General features: G+C 51.9%; 1 non-coding gene across 1 annotated transcript; it reads left to right on the plus strand.

Annotated features, from left to right (window-relative positions):
• The first annotated feature begins 3,082 nt into the window (after nucleotides 1–3,082).
• Nucleotides 3,083–3,184, plus strand: LOC116271510. The gene has a single exon (XR_004180142.1). It is a non-coding gene; the product is annotated as a U6 spliceosomal RNA (small nuclear RNA).
• The last annotated feature ends 9,322 nt before the right edge of the window (nucleotides 3,185–12,506 follow it).

Below are 12,506 nucleotides of genomic sequence, written 5' to 3' on the forward strand. Positions count from 1 at the left end.
GACTGGGACCTCCAGGGGAGCCTCTGCGTCCCCTCCCAGGCCCTTGGAAACGCCGCACGGGAGGAAGCGACGATGTTCTGTAATTTGCACTGGCACTTTCTTTTTAGATCGATGAAAACTTTGGGAAAATCCTAATTGTTTGTGTACATGTTTGCGTGTTTGGAAGGGAGTGGAGAACTTTAAAAGTTTTTCTTTTGGAGTTTTGCAAATGTTTCCAAATTAAGGAATTTTTTTTAAGCCTTGGGTCCCCGCCTCCCCACTGCTGTCTCCACCCCAGTGCAGCTCCTCGGCCTTCTTTCGGGTCCCCACACCTCTTTACACAGCCACACGCCCAGGTAGCAGAGGAGGCGGCCACAGCCCAGCTCCTGCGCTCCCATTTCAAACTTTGAGCCTGAGATTACCCAGCCACCTTCTCCTGAGTCCTCAACACCCTTATTTAGGCTGTTTGTTTCCATTGCTTAATTATTGACTCCAACGAGGCTATCTTAACCCATCTGGCCGGCCCGAAGTCTAGTGTGGGGAGCCCGAGAGCGGAGGGCCTGTGCAGCCCTGGAGGAACCCTTCCTCCAGCTTTAGTCTCTCTCTCTAAGAAATCCAGCCATCAAGTGGTTTAAAAGAGCCTACTTTAGAAGCTTTGGTCGTTTGCTGAAATAGGCACCCTTTCAGTGCTAGTCCTTGGGTGGAATTTAAGTCCAGGGGGTCTGATCGAGCCAGAAAGTAGGTCTAGTTAGCGTGGCCTCAGGAAGTCCGTTGTCACTTGGATTTGACAAGGGACAAGACGACCTGCTGGTTTCTGGGCTCCTGCTCGCTCTGCGCTCTGCGCTCTGCGCTCTGCGCTGTCTGCAGGGGTTGGTACCCGCGGAGTGCGCTTTGTCTGGAGCAACGCGGTGCTGGAGGATGAGGAGACCGGGAGGAAACCTTCCCCCTGCAAAGCTTGTCTCCCTTCCCTCCCATCAGAGGGAAGACACAAGGGATTCCCCGCAGAATGAACCAAGGCCTCCCCAGGAAGGACATGGGGACAGTTCTGTGCAAAGCCTGAATTCACGTTTCTTTCCTAAAATGGCTCCAGGTCTCTCTGCAGCCTTGGCCTGTCTTTGAATCCCAGCCCTGACTTCCCTGGTGTCTGTTGGCCACCCCCCTTCTGCGAGCCAGCAGGTGAAGCCCTGACCTGTCCGCCTGGGCTGGGGCTCTCCAGGCTCTGGTCTCCCTACCCTCACTGCCCCTGGGCGAGGCTGTTTGTGACGCGGTGTGGCCAAATGCACACAAGCCGCAAAAGTCATAGAGGATACATTCTCTTCTCCTACCTTAAAAAATACACCGTGATATCTGGAAAGCTGGGTTCCAGTTTGGAATTCTCAGGCTAGGCCGGGCACAGTGGTTCACACCTGTAATCCCGTTACTTCCCAAAGCTGACATGGGAGGATTGCATGAGCCCAGGACCTTGAGACCAACCTGAGCAATATAGTGAGACCCCTGTCTCTACAAAAAGTTAAAAAATTAGCCAGGCATGGTGGTACATGCCTGTACCCAGCTTGCTCCAGAGTCTAAGGTGGGAGGATTGATTGCTTGAACCTGGGAGGCGGAGGTTGCAGTGAGCTGTGATCATGCCACTGCATTCGAGCCGGGATGACAGCGTGAGACCCTGTCTCAATTTAAAAAAAAAAAAAAAAAAGACAGAAAATTAAAAAAAGAAATCAGAATTCTTGGGCTCCTCGTTGATTTGCATCAGGACATGGAAGTGGGGCGGCTGGTCTCAGCCTGCAGTCCTCACTTTCAACACCCGCCTTTCTCCCCACCTCCAATTCTGTCCCACACAGAGATGGGTCTCCTGGTACATGCCTGTGGACACTTCAGTCCTCACCCACTCACAGCCATCCCAGGCCACCCTGCAGGAGGAAGGGGCCGTAGGAGTAGGTTTGGGGAGGTCTGGGGGCTGAGGTGCCATCTAGGAGCTGTGGGCACATCCCAGTGGCCCCGTAAGGAGGGGGCAGGCCAAGGACAGGGCTCCTCGCCTGAGTTGAAGGCAGTGATGGCATTCATGACTTGGTGCTCTGGGTGAGCCACATTACCCATGCAGTCCTGTCTGCCCGCTTTCCTCCTCCTCTTGCTGTCTCTTCCATGCCTTTGATCACAGTCTTGTTTCTCAGAACACCTGCTTCTGTTTCATGCATGTGTAGTAAGGATTCCAGGCTCACTGCCCAGGTTTGAGTGCTGGTGTTTACACACACCTGGAGCGTGGGAGATGGCTGATGGGTGTCTCTTCCTCTCCCGCCCTTTTCTGAGCTGCACTGAGGATGAAGACAGGAGGGTCTCATCCTCTCCAAATGCTGAGAAGTCCCTGGGGAAGGGGACCCGGAGGGGCCGATCTGGCTCTTGAACTGGGCTGGTAATGGCCATGGGTGGTGTCATTTTCAACTAAATCCCCAAATCTGGAAAAATGAATGACATCAGACCCTGGCGTTTTTGTGTGACGTTCTTCTTGGTGGATAAAGGATGGAGCTTCCCCAGAAAGAAGTGGGCATTCCACCTGCCAACTGTGCAGGGAGAGGCAACGGCCGGGACAAGAATTGGAGAGTGGGAGGGTGCCGTGGGGAGGCTGGGAAGGCTGGGGTGCCCCAGTGTTGAGCTCTCTCTGGGCCCTGGGTGTTGCCACGTGGACTTCAAGGACAGAAACACACTTGCTCCTCCCCGCTGCCTCGCTGGGGAAAGGAACCTGCGGCTCCCAGTGGCAAGCCAGGCGAGCAGGCATCAGTTCTGAGTTAGGCTAGGAATGAGCTCTCCTGCTGTCTGGCACCTTCAGCGAAGCGTTGTCAGAATTTACTCTCTGTAGGTTCTGGGAAGGGCAGCCACGGTCCTCCTGATCTGGCGAGTGGGCACCGGGGCCAGTATCGGTGGGTGGATGAATGTAACCCTGACCCATGGTATTCTGAGGTCAGTCGGCCTGAGTGGTCTTGGTTACAAATGGGGGCGTCGAAGTTTATAAAGGCGGTCTGGGGACCTGCTAAACGCTAGACTGTGTTTGCGCAGTCGAGTTAACGTATTCTCTTGGGTTCTAATTCTTTTGAAAAATAATATTTCGTACTTGCTTTGGCAGCATGTATACTGGAATTGGAATGATACAGAGAAGACTAGTGTGACATTGCACAAAGATGACATGCAAATTCATGAAGCAGTTCATATTAATTTTTTTTTTTGAGACAGTTTCATTCTGTCACTCAGGCTGGAGTGCAGTGGTGCCATCTTGGCTCACTGAAACCTCGCCTCCTGGGTTCAAGTGATTCTCTTGCCTCAGCCTCCCAAATAGCTGGAATCACAGGTGCACATCACGACACCCAGCTAATTTTTGTGTTATTAGTAGAGGCAGGGTTTCACCATGTTGGCCAGGCTGGTCTTGAACTCCTGACCTCAGGTAATCTGCCTGCCTTAGCCTCCCGAAGTGTGGGATTACAGGCGTGAGCCACAGTGCCTGGAAATTTTTTTTTTTTTTTTTTTTTTGAGACGGAGTCTTGCTCTGTCACCCAGGCTGGAGTGCAGTGGCGTGATCCTGGCTCACTGCAAGCTCCGCCTCCCAGGTTCACGCCATTCTCCTGCCTCAGCCTCCCAAGTAGCTGGGACTACAGGCACCTGCCACCACGCCCGGCTAATTTTTTGTGTTTTTAGTGGAGATAGGTTTTCACCGTGTTAGCCAGGATGGTCTCAATCTCCTGAACTCGTGATCCGCCCACCTCGGCCTCCCAAAGTGCTGGGATTACAGGCATTGAGCCACCCGTGTCCAACCAAAATTTTTTTTTTGAGGCGAGGTCTCACTCTGTCAGACCAGGCTTCTGGGTGCAGTGGCGGATCTCAGCTCACTGCAAGCTCCGCCTCCCAGGTTCCATGCATTCTCCTGCCTCAGCCTCCCCATTAGCTGGAGTTCCTGGCTCCAGCCACCTCGCCATTTAGTTTTGTATTTTTTAGTAGAGATGGGGTTTCACGTGTTAGCCAGGATGGTCTCGATCTCCTGACCATTGATCCGCTCTTCTTGGCCTCCCAAAGTGCTGGGATTACAGGCTTGAGCCACTGCTTGACCCAAAATTTTTTTTTAAAAGAAAAATAATATTTCACATAGAGTATTTTAAAATATATTTGATCAACCAGAGGAACCATGCTCACAGGCCAAATGGATGTGAGAGGGCCTGTTCAGAGGAGTCCCGGGGGAGTCCCTGGGGCCGAGAACCTTCCAGCATAGTACAAGGGGCTCTCAGGTCCAGGCTGCTGGGGTGGGCCTGACTCTGGAGGCCTGTGCTTTATAATGAGCCGTGGTTCCTATGACCCCAGCCTCGTTGCACATGAGACCCCTCATCTGTAGCGTGGGATCCCAGAGCACCCAGCTGAGGTGGTGTGAATCAGGCAAAGGCGGCCCTCGCTGGAGGCTGGCTGGCCATTGACGAGAATACCCTGCATCTACAGGGCCCGGGTGGTGTGCAGATGGGGGCCCAAATTGGCTTTATATTAAGGTTTACTTGATTATGAATATTACTAATAATATGTTTTATTTTCATGCTTTGACAAACCGTGCACCTTAGCCGCTCTAGTGGGCTGGGTTTGAACTGAGAACTTCCTGTTGGTCGCTCAAGAATTCTCTGCTGATTTGGACCACATTGGAGAGCTGGCCCCAGCCCTCCAGCCTGAGGTCCCCTGTCTTTGCTTGGGTCTGTCTGCACCACAGGGCCCTGTTTGAACACACAGTGGACATCTGACCTCTTTACATCCAAAGCGGTCACCCTCCCGAGCTGGCGGAGCACACGTGCTGGTGGTGGGAGGCCTGCTGCAGGGGAGGCGGTGGGAGACATCGCTGGGTGCAGGCCCAGGGCTCCAGAGAGTTCAGGGTGACCAGGAGGAGGAGCCTACAACACAGAGGCAAACCTCCTTGACCTTTACGAGGCTCACTCTATGGGGATGCTGGGGGAGCCCAGGCAGGGACCCCTGGCTTGAATCAAAGGCTGACAGTGCTTCAGAGGTGAGGTGGGGTGGAGCTGTGGTGGGGTGGAACTGTGGTGGGGTGGGTGGTGGGGTGGGGAGATGTGGTGGTGTGGGTGGGGGTGGAGCTGTGGTGGGGTGGAGATTGGTGGGGTGGAGATGTGGTGGTGTGGAGCTGTGGTGGGGTGGAGCTGTGGTGGGGTGGAGATTGGTGGGGTGGAGATGTGGTGGGGTGGAGCTGTGATGGGGTGGAGATGATGTGGTGGAGGGTTCACTCCCTGGAAATCTTGCCGTGCACCCCTGTTTAAGAATCACTAATTTATCAGTTGTCTTTCATGCAGTACACATATATTAAGTGTCAGCTGCATACCATCCATTGTTCTTGGCTCTAGGGACACAAAGAGCTAGACTCTGCCCTAAATAGCTGTCCCAGAGTGCCACAGATAGGGTGACAGCAGTGGGCACAGGCCTGGTGGACATAGAATTCCAGCCAACTTCCAAGGAGGGACAGGGTCTATCCAGGAGAGAGGAGATGCAACCTGTTCCACTTTTGGCAAAGCCCAGCAGGGGCTCCTAAAGTGGGAAGGAGAGTGGCTCAAAGGCTAACAGGCTCCATGAGCAACGCACACGTGCTCGTCCCACCATTCAGAGGGCGTGGAAGCCCCAGACACAGGAGCCCACCCCTCAGCAGCTCTTTTCCCGGGGCCTCCACTGGGCTTTGGTGAGAGAAACCAGAGTGGGATAAGGACCAGAGCAACCCCTCCTGGTGCAGGAGTGCAGATGCGGCTGCTGTACTTCCCAGTCTGAGCTCCCCTGCAAGGCCAGGCCACTCCCCACAGGTACCAGAGGAGTGTGACAGCCTAGAGGGAGCCCCGGGGTCACTGAGAAAGCCTCAGGCCCAGGTTCAGGGGGCCTGACCAGGAGCGGGACTGGACCAGGAGAATCTGGCTATCTCCCCAGCCTCCACCAGGAGAAAAACACTGAATGCCAAGCCAGAGCATGGAGGGAGGCCTCCTCCGGGGCCAGCCAAGCAGGGACAGGAGAGCTGAGGATGGAGCAGGAGCGGGGAGAACCCCTCGCCCCACAGACACCCACACAATGCAGTACTGTGCTGCAATAAGGGGGAATGAAGCACTGACGCGTGCTAGACGGGATGAGCCTGGACAGCGGAGTGCGAGTGAAGGATGCCAGGCACAGGGGGGCGCATGCTGTATGAGTCCATTTCTACGAAAGGAGCAGGACAGAAAGCAGAGAGAAAGTAGAGGAGGGGCTGTCAGGGGCTGGGTAGGGTTGGGAGAGTGGCAGGTGCAGGTGAGGGTGGTGAGGTTTCTTTTTGGGTGATGAAAATGTTCTAACATTGATTGTGGTGATGGGTGCACAAATCTGTGACTATATTAAAAACCATTGAATGCTTGAAATGGGTCAATTGTGTGGTAGGTGAGCTCAGTAAAGCTCTTAAAGAAAAACAACCATCTGACAGCCCAGAGTCAACATAAATAAAGCCCAGGGTCACAGCAGCCGCTGCTGGAGGGGATTTTGCCTGTGAGGGCGACTACCACCACCATACAACCCAAGCCCAGCTCACCACCGGCGAGATCGACTCCAGCTCTCACACTGATGTGATGTCCATACAAGACAAGAGGCATGCCCATTTCCAGGCATCAGTATCATTCATCCCAATCTCTTCCGTTTTTCTCTACAGAAGTTATAGGAAAAGGCAAGAGAAAACCCAACCTATTGTTGGGAGACAGCAATGAGCAGAACCAACCCCAGGCCTGGCCCAGATGTTGGAACTATCCAATAGGACTTTAAAACAACTATGACAAACATGTTGACGATCTAGTGGAAAAGTGGATACCATACGTGAACAGATGGGGAATGGCAGCCAAGACAGAAAGTATAAAATGCATGGAAGAGATTTTAGGAGGAGGATGATGGCACCATGTGGAAGATGGGAGGACACAGAGGTGTTAGGACAGTACAGCTGGCTCTCGGTATTCTTGCGGGATTGGTTTCAGGATCTCCTTTGGATGCCAAAATCCAAGGATACTCAAGTCCCTTATATAAAAGGGCTTAGCATTTGCTTCTAACCTGCTGTATACTTTAAATCATCTCCAGATTACTTATACCTAACACAATGGAAATGCTATGTAAATAGTTATGCTGTATTGTTTAGGGAATAATGACAAGAAAAAAAGCCCATATGTGTTCAGTAGAGATGTAATTTTTTTTCTGGGTATTTCCAATCCACGGTCAGTTGAATCCATTGATGTGGAACCCACAGATACAGAGGGCCAGCTGTGCTGCTAGAGTGGGTAATGACAGGGAAGGCTGTGACAGAGCTTTGTCATTCAAGGAGGGTCTTGGTATTTGTTCTTGTTTCAATTTTAGCAAAATTGATATTGCTTGGATAGAAGCTCCTGTCAAACTGATGTCTTATCTTTCTTAGTGCCTCAAACTCAATCTTATTCAGACATGTTATAACAAGTTCATGTGAGTTTATTTTGGTGTAAAAACATTCTGAAATCCATGTATAGTTTTTTCATAATACACATTCTCTATGAGCCTTTTGAAGACAGTTTGCCTCTTACATTGATTTAAGACCAACTGACAGGTGAGCAACAGTTTGAGGAATTTGGGGAAGGGTGACTGGACTCTGAGCATAAATTCTGAGGGAGAGGAATGGAGGGTGAGCTCCAGCTGGAGGGCCCACCCTGTGCTGGCCCTGGTCACTTCCCAGCCTTCCAGGTCCCCGGGAACCACTCTCCCTAGCTGCCCTGGGCACTCCCAGCCAGGGCAGGAAGCATCTGTCTGGGAAGTCCGGCCACTGCCTTCTGGGCTATGATCTGGGGCAACAGTTCCTCCTATGGCAGGGAACACCCAGGACAATGTCCTTAGAGGCCTGCAGATTCATTAGATTTTCAGTTGTTACCATTTTTAAAATGAGTTAAGTCCTTCCAGGCTCAGAATTTCAAAGGACAGGAAGCACCTCTGGTTTTACTTTAAGAAGCAGGAGCCTCAACTTCACAAAGACTTGAGGTGGCCTCTTTGGGAGGCCCTGCCCAGTGTGAGCTGCAGGGCGGCCCCAGAGGAGTTGCCTCCACGGGCCTCCTTCCTGTGATGATGAGTCAGGAGGTGGTGGGGCACGAGTCCTGCCGTATCAGCGGTCACACGCAGGCAACTCTCAACCAGAGCCTCGAGATCCGTGGCCTGGCCCCAGCATGGCCCGCTTTTTGCGCCAGGAAATATCGACTGATCCCTTTTGTTGTTTTTTGTTTTTCTAAATCTTTGAGGACAATTGTGGATAATTGATGTTATTAATAACAGTAATAATGTTAGTAATAATTGACGTTATTATTTTTTTTTTTTTTTTTTGAGACGGAGTCTCGCTCTGTCGCCCAGGCTGGAGTGCTGTGGCCGGATCTCAGCTCACTGCAAGCTCCGCCTCCCGGGTTCCCGCCATTCTCCTGCCTCAGCCTCCCGAGTGGCTGGGATTACAGGCGCTGCCACCACGCCCGGCTGATTTGGTATTGTTAGTAGAGACAGAGTTTCTCCATGTTGCTCAGGCTGGGCTCGAACTCCCGACCTCAGGTGATCTCCCCTCCTCAGCCTCCCAAAGTCCTGGTATTATAGGTGTGAGCCACCGTGCCCAGCCTTGCATTGAGCTATTAATGTATGCATTACCTCACATACTTATTCTTTTGTGACAAGAACACTCAAACTCTATTCTCTTAGCAATTTTCAGGAACACGATACATTGTTACTAAGCACAGTCACCATGTTGTAACAGCTCTCAGCGACTTATTCCTCCTATTACTGAAATTGTGTTTCCTTTAACCAACATCTCCTCGCCACCCCATTTCATCTCTTATAAGACGATAGTGAGCATCTATCCATAAAGTACACAATGAAGAATAAATATTTGTGTAGAGAGTGCAGCAAGTCCAGTCTGTAACACGTGATCTGACAACTGTCTCATGCTAAGGGGCTGGCTGTCCTGTACAGCAGTTCAGCATACGGGGTGCATATCCCACGCACAGCTGTGATGGGGTCCTTTTCCCTGCGGAGCATGACCCTTCTGTCTTCAGTGTGTTTTAGTAGGAAGGGCTCTGAGTGAGGTGACAGGACCCTCGGCTTAGTCCCTGATGAACCCCTAACTAGCTGTGTGGCCTCTGAGCCTCAGCGTCTTCCTCTGCAACACTGGGGGGTTGAATCAAGCCACATGTAAGGAGTCCAAACTCCTGGGCTGCCCCAGAGCCCCACTGTCACACGCCCCAACACATTTGTGGACTTTCAACCTCCACCCCCGCAGCCTGGCCCCTGGTCTTGAACACACGCTGGCAGGGACTTGTGGCTGAAGCAGGAGCTGGGAGGAAGGGAGAGAAGCTCCAGGATGGGCAGGGGGAGCCAGGTGAAAACCAACTCTGGAATCTCCCAACCCAAGACTTAGGGTGGGAGCAGGTGAAGTAAGGAAAGACACCCTCACCCTGGGAGTTTTGAAAGCAGCAGAAACAGAACAACTCTCTTACACATGTTTGAAAATGTTCTTTTATTACCTTTGGGGCTCACGTGTTTGAAAATACTCTTGGGGCTTACGTGTTTGAAAATACTCTTTTATTACTTTTCCATTAAAAAGTAATAGATGGGCCGGGAGCGGTGGCTCAAGCCTGTAATCCCAGCACTTTGGGAGGCGAGGCAGCGGGGGCTGGGATCAGAGTCAGGAGATGAGACCATCACAGCTATGCAGTGAAACCCCGTCTCTACTAAAAATAAAAAACTAGCCCATGGGCGAGGTGAAACTGTAGTCCAGCCTCAGGAGGCTGAGGCAGGAGAATGGCGGGAACCCGGGAGGCGGAGTTTGCAGTGAGCTGAGATCCGGCCGCTGCACTCCAGCCCGGGCGACAGAGCGAGACTCTGTCTCAAAAAAAAAAAAAAAAGTAATAGATGAGGTTGGGCACGGTGGCTCATGCCTGTAGTTCCAGCACTTTGGGAGACTGAGGCGGGCAGATCACCTGAGGTCAGGAGTTTGAGACCAGCCTGGTGAACATGGTAAAACTCCATCTCTACTAAAAATACAAAAATTAACCGGGCGTGGTGGTAGGCACCTGTCATCCTAGAATCTGGGGAGGCTGAGAATTGTTTGAACCTGGGAGGAGGAGATTTCAGTGAGCTGAGATCGTGCCACTGTACTCCAGCCTGGGCATCAGAGCAAGACTGTCTCAGGAAAAAAAAAAAAAGAAGGAAAAAAAGTAATAGATGATAATAGATGAGTCTTGAAAGATGAAAACATTCTGGAGATCTGTTGCAGAACAATGTGAATATGTTTAATGCTACTGACCTGTACATGTAAAAACGGTTAAGATTTTATGAGACATATATATATAGATATATGAGATATATATTACATTATATGTAATTATTATTTTTTTTGAGACGGAACTATGCTCTTGTTGCCCAGGCTGGAGTGCAGTGGTGTGATTTTGGCTCACCACAATCAATCCACAGGGGTAAAAACAGCTTAAAAAAAGAAAGCCCATCCACCTCTGGGACTTCTGCCCTTCACCTCTGAAAAGACCCTCACCCACTTCCCTCCCGTCCTCCCGGCCCCTTCCCCATCTCTGGATCTTTTGGATCTGCTCATCTTTCTTCCTGCCCTTCCTGCCACCAGCTGAACTGTTGCATAATGAACAGCTGCCAGCAAAGATATCCAAAACTGTGCTGCACTTTCTCAGTTAAAAGCACCAATGGAATGTTAATCCTTTTTTTAAGCTATTTTTACCCGTGTGGATTGGATTAAATCAACTTGATCTCCACTGTCTGCACCTCCAGGCTACGATGAGCCCATGTGCTCTTTTTCAGGTCCCAGATTCCAGGTGGGCAGGACATCACCACGTAGCTCTGTGAGAGCTGAGCAACCACCTCCTGTCTGTACCTGTCATGCGTGTCCGTGTGAAGAGACCACCAAACAGGCTTTGTGTGAGCAACACGGCTGTTTATTTCACCTGGGTGCAGGCGGGCTGAGTCCGAAGAGAGAGTCAGCCAAGGGAGATAAGGGTGGGGCCGTTTTATACGATTTGGGTAGGTAAAGGAAAATTACAGTCAAAGGGGGGTTGTTCTCTGGCGGGCAGGAGTGGGGGTCGCAAAGTGCTCAGTGGGGGAGGTTTATGAGCCAGGAAAAGGACTTTCACAAGGTAATGTCATCACTTAAGGCAAGGACTGACCATTTTCACTTCTTTTGTGGTGGAATGTCATCAGTTAAGGCGGGGCAGGGCATTTTCACTTCTTTTGTGATTCTTCAGTTACATGCAAGTCACGGGGTATGTGATGGCTTGGCATGGGCTCAGAGGCCTGACAGTACCCACCACAGCCTCTGCACTCACCAAGCCCTGCCCCAGCAGAGGATCCCGCCTTTCACATTCAGAAGTCCCACCTCCGGTACTAGAATGTACGTTCCTGACGGTTAAAGAGGACATTTCCTGTGTGTTGTGCGTGAGACTCAGCGTGTTACTTCCTATGCCAATGCCCTTAGCGAATGATTGTGAATGGAGAGACTAGACGGCAGAAAACTTGCCGTGCAGGACTTTCCCTTTCTGAGAGGAGGACCCAGAATATTTTGATAGGAATAAGGAAAAATTGAATAATGCCGGCCTTAGCAAAGTGGCTCGCTCTCGGCCTGTCTCAGAGTTTAACGTATTATAAATTAGGATGGCATTAAAAAATAGAGTCAGAATGGTTTGCACCTGATTATGATGGGCCAGGTGTTTGCCTGGATTCCATTCCTAGTCAGTCCCCACCAGTCTAGCTAGGAACCGACCTTTGTAGCGAGTCCTAGGCTTGGTCCTGAGTGCTTTTTGGAAGGAAGGGTAGTAGGGGGCAGGGAGGTGGGTGGCTGGGTCCCCCCGGCCTTTCTCTTGGACAAGCCTGCAACTCGTCCTCTCTCAGGCTCCAGGGCAGGGCAGGCACCTTCTCTAGCTAACGGCCTTGCTGGGAAAGCTACTGTGATCATGTAGGTAAAAAACGCCTTGTCAACCGCAAACTTCCAGACAGAAGTCCCGTGAAATTCTTACCGTCTGTTCTGGACAGTGGCGCGAGGGCTATTTGGAGAGCTGAACTCAGTGTGAGCCCAGCACGCCCCGCCCAGCTGTCTCAGCTGCACCCAGGAATCCTGCGGCGGCCACTCCCCTCTCCAGCTGGCCCCGTGATGCAGAAAACATTTTCCCCACCCATCCCAGCAACGCTCGCCCTTCCTTACTAAGTCACACTTGTGCCTGACTCCCAACAGTACGCTTCACGCCCACGCGTGGAATCGAGGGAGGAACCAGCAGGTCCGCGCTCGTGGCCCTTGCCTGGCCCGGGCACCTCTCGCGACCGCGGTCCTGTCCAGGGCGGACATCGTCCACCTTCTTACAGATGGGGGAGCCGAGCCTGGGAGAGGCCAAGAGACGTGCCCGGGCGCACACTTGGCCCTCAGCTGCTTGCAGTAGAAACGGGGCCCCGGAGGTCCGGGGGGGTCTGCTTGGCGGGGTGCCCGGGCCTGCAGCTGCGGC

The sequence above is a fragment of the Papio anubis genome, chromosome 19 (assembly GCF_008728515.1).
Source record: "Papio anubis isolate 15944 chromosome 19, Panubis1.0, whole genome shotgun sequence".
NCBI classification, from domain to species: Eukaryota; Metazoa; Chordata; class Mammalia; order Primates; family Cercopithecidae; genus Papio; species Papio anubis.